Genomic DNA, 4,920 nt, shown 5'->3' on the forward strand with positions numbered 1-4,920 from the left:
TCTCCCTATAATAAGATGGTTCTGCTTGAACCCTCTAACTCCCAGTAGTGATTAACATCTAACTTCTCATTATACTATCCAAGCATTTCTAACAAATGGGTACTGAGAATACTCTAACTTATCAAGTGGAAATTGCTATCTTGATCTAACATCAAATTCTCGTAACTTATTTACAAGGATATGTGTGGAAGCTAAAGAGGAGAATTGAAAATTAAATATTGTGAGTGAAAGGGTTCAGCTGATGATCAGGTACTGTGGTATTAAGACTGGCTATCTGTTTTAGGAATTTAATTGTTAAAAAAATAGGGCTCGATCTAAATTGAGGTGATGAACCAGAGAAAAAATGTTTCAGGTGTTCCTTTATTGTAATGTAAGAAATACAATAAAAAGAAAGGGACTAGAACTAACTTAAGTGAAATATGACACAGAAAGCGCATGTTAAAGAAACATCTGTTGGCACTGTCATATTTGTGACATCACGGCTCAATACCTGAATGATATCATGAATCATGATGCGAGTTCAATGGACAGTGCCTCCATAATAAAAACGTCTCTTTTTGAGCTGACGATCTGGTACAGCTCTATACAGACTGGCTTTCTGTTTTATGAATTAATTGCTTCAAAAACGCCTACGGTCTGAATTGAGGTGATGGACCAGCAAAAGTAGCTATTCCTTCCTTCACATGTAATAGGTCAAAAAGGAAAACGATTAAATCTTATTTCAGTAAAAAGTGACATGGGAAAAAGAAAAATGTTTTTAATACTGAGGTACAAACTACTGTTATTGCGTCTTCAGTATTTGTATAATATCGTCCAAAATGACTTGAGATGAATGGGAACCGATTCCATACTAAAACGTTCCTGTTTAAATCAATGATCTGGAACACCTATATATGATGATTGACTTTCTGTATACGAATTCATAACTGTGAAAAAAAGGCTTTTGATTTTAACTTGATATGAGGAAGCTGAAAAAGTTATTTGTGGTGTTCACTTCTTTTTTGATAAGTAGTTTTTTGGAAAAGCTTTTCAAGATAAAAATTAGTGATAATAATTTTGAACGACGTTTCGACCTCGCTGAGGTCATTTTCAAGCTGATGAAAAGGAAAATTTAATACACATATGTACTAATCACTTCCATTTTACGCCTAGCGTTTACGTATTTCCATATTTTATCGCCTTTATCATTCTCACGTCTAGAATTTAGTACATATATGTAAAAAGTTTCCTTTTCATCAGCTTAAAAATGACCTCAGCGAGATCGAAAATTCGTTCAAAATTATTATCACTTCTTTTCGGTATGTAAAAACTCGATAAAGTAAACACACTAGGTCTATCTTCGGTGAAATGTGACACACTGTAGGGAGTAGAGCGCGGAGTTACTTGCAATGTCACACATACTTTTTTCTTTTACATCCTTTATAATCAAATGATATCGTCCTTTGTAGCGTGATTTGTATGACTGGTCAGCTCTTCCTTTATTAGAACTTTCATGTTAATGTTTAAGTTTATGATGCGGAACAATTGTATACATACTGTCTTCCTGGATTCGAATTTATTTCTGTCAAAAGGTTTTTGACATAAATTAAAATTGCGGGAGCAGCTAAAGTCATTTTACAGGTAATTCATATGTTTGTTTGTTTGTTTGTTTTTTAATGTAAAATATCGACGAAGGGAAAATATTAAATCTAATTTTGACGAAATGGGTAACATAATGTACCGGGTAAAAGACAGCTATATTACTACTGTCGCAACAATGAAAACTACTATTTTGCATTCTCAATATTTCAATTAAATGGTATTGCTCATCACGATGTGAGATGGATGGACAGGTCTTCTCTAATAAAAACCGATCATCCTTACACTAATTAAATGGGACTGCTTCATAAAGACTGGCTTTCTGTTTACGGATTCATTTCTATGGAGAAAGCGTTTTATCTGAAGAAACGCGAAGGAGCAGCAGGAGCCATATATCAGGTATTAATTTTCTTTTTCGTATATTTTAAAACTCGATAAAAAGAAAAAGGTGAAATTTAACTTTTACAAACAGAGACAAATACAGTACCGAGTAAAAGCTAAGTGTGCTAATAATATCACACGAACCATTATTTTTGCATCCTCAATATTTTGAGATATTGTCCATTGAAGGGCGAGAGATGAATGGCAATCTGCAAGTCTTACTTAATAAGGACGTCGCATTTAGCAAACAGTTTAACTGTTCGGCTGTTTGGGATAACACTTAGAAGGGAAAGAGAGAGAGAGACTACATCTGGCCCAGAAATTCGCGAAAATAAAATCCTCTTTCGCCTTTTCTTAATTATAATGTTCCTGTTTGAGTCAATGATCTCGAACACCTGTAGAAAGACTGGCTTCCTATCTTCAAATCTAGTGTTGTGCAACTAGGCATTCGAACTAAATTGAAGTGAAGAAAAACATAATATAGAACAATATAGAGCCATCCATATAGTGAAATATGGCACATAATGTTGTGGCAAAAGGTAAACGCACTGACACTGTCGCACAACTCTACAATCAACTATTTATCCATCCGCAATTTTCGAATAATATCGTCCATTGTGGGATGAGATGATTAGACAGCTATTTCTTAAAAAGGAAGTTTTAACTGAATGTTCTCGAATGCAATACTCGAAAGGCTGGCTTTCTGTCTTTGTATTCAATACTGTACGATAAATGCTTATTTCCATTGTTACATCTTGCGAGTCGTTGCAGCCAGATCTTTAAGCCTTTCACATATATCAGTCTTATGGTTTCTCTTGCTCTTTCTTATCCCTCTAGTTTAGAAGCCGTAAACACTTCACCATCGAAATGAACAACAGCTTAAGTGCATCAGTGGCAAATGGTAAGAGTATGCACTTCCACGTCCGAAGATGGCACGTTGGAATTCAAAAGTAAAGAAAGCTTGAAGAAAATTCTCCAAAATTATTTTACCAGGCCGTCCTATTAGTGATTGGACAGTGTAATTAGACAGTCTATTAGTCCATAAAAACTCAATCTAGCATTGCCGCTGTGATCAATATACAAACAGAAAAAAGAATAGAAGGATAATTTCAAGGGTGGGGTTTCTTGTAGAGTGGAATCCTTCGTTAGGCTAATCCAGCAATATCCACATCCGCCGACACATATCGAGAAATACAGTTTTATGTACGCCACAAAGAGATGGAATGTCCAAAGAAAGGCTCTTTACTTTCAATGCTCTTAATAAGGCGCAGTTGTATAGTAGTATTTATATTTATTTAGGTAGTTTTTGCTTTTCTCTCTCCAGCATCAATCGCTTCATCTATCGTTCCACAAGATTTCTCTGAGAAATTCAAAATTGGTCTAATGTTTGCGTATACTGTTGTTTTTACCATCGCTTTGCTCGGTAATTCAATGGGGTTGTCCTTAGTCTTAAGGAAGTCCTCTTCTGCCAGTATCACGAACTTGTTCATCGCTAACATGGCCGTTGCAGATCTGATGCTGACAGTTACAATCATGCCGTTTCAGGTGGCTTTTATTTTCGTGGATGCCGCTTGGATTCCAGGAATATTGGGAAACGTGACATGCAAGGTAGTGTTCTACATTATCCCAGTTTCAATCGCGGCAACTGTGTTCACGATGATGTTCCTTTCAGAGAGAAGATCTTCCGCAAGCCAAAAATACTGTCCGCCACAATTTGGATTCTATCTTTAGTGCTGATGGTCCCATATCCTATGATGTACCGAGTCCAGTATCAACCTCGCTTGAACACACATGAATGTTTACAATTGTGGCCCTGGCAAGACGAAAATGATCCTACATATGCTGAAACCTATCGCGTACTTAAGATCTTTCACATCACGATTTTCGTTGTGTTGTACGCATTGCCCCTTTCGATAACCACATTCGTCTACTTCTTAATTTGTCGAAAATTATGGCTTTGAAAGATCCCAGGAAATGTGACAAACACTAATCACGAATCACGCCGCGGCTGAAAACTCCAAACGCAAAGTTGTGCGGTTACTGTTCCTGATCCTCTTGGTATTTGCAATCTACTGGTTCCCAAGTTATGTTAGTCATTACATTTGGTACGTCCGACCAGACCTTAGCAATTTGTTACCGGTTGAAACACTGTTTTGGTTCATGTGGCTAGGGCACGCAAACAGCGCAATAAACCCAATCTCTACATCCTGTTGAATAGCATGTTCCGCAAAGAAATTTTCAGTACAATTCCTTGCTGTCCTCGTTGACGATCCAGGTTTTTTTTTTTTTTTTTTTCTGTCGGCTTAGCAAGAAATAACATAGGAAGATCATATTTAAACTGGCAATACCATGTCGGAGACGATATCGCTTGGTAGCATGCTACACATTATTAGGTTTTTTTTTCTTTTTTCCGGGAAAAAAGAGTCCATTAGATATTACGAAATCGCAGAAAGGATGGTAGTGAACAAACCAGTTCGGGGAAAGGGTAAAAAAGAAATAAAACTCGCTGTGTTTTTCTTGCCCAACTCTCTTTCTTTTCTTGCACCAGTATGTTTTTCGCATTTCGCCTCTCTAGCACCAAGTACTGCTCTACAGGTTACACAGATTCCCCAGGGAAGCGGGAAAAACAAGGTACCAAGATTGTTTTTTGACTGAATTATTTCAAGTTTTTGGCTGGATTTTTCCTTAGACTATTTCTGGCATAAACTTTGGCAAGTATTCGCTTTAAATTGTAATAAAACATAAAATTGACTAAAATAAAAACTCCCTTCAGATAAAGTTCGAGTGGCAGTTTTCAATTCTGATATTCCGATTTGCAGAATTCACAAGACCGTCCGTCCTTAAAGCACTCTTCAATCAGGAAAATAATATGAGGTTGCTTTTGATCTTCTTACTTTGATCTTTAACTGAATTGGTCTAGAAAATCGCGTTATCCTCTCATCCAATCGGAAGCAAAACTAA

General features: G+C 36.5%; 1 pseudogene; it reads left to right on the forward strand.

The window, feature by feature from the left end:
- The first annotated feature begins 2,814 nt into the window (after window positions 1-2,814).
- LOC111329053 (orexin/Hypocretin receptor type 1-like) lies at window positions 2,815-4,590 on the forward strand (annotated as a pseudogene).
- The last annotated feature ends 330 nt before the right edge of the window (window positions 4,591-4,920 follow it).

This window comes from Stylophora pistillata, chromosome 1 (assembly GCF_964205215.1).
Source record: "Stylophora pistillata chromosome 1, jaStyPist1.2, whole genome shotgun sequence".
Taxonomy (NCBI): Eukaryota; Metazoa; Cnidaria; class Anthozoa; order Scleractinia; family Pocilloporidae; genus Stylophora; species Stylophora pistillata.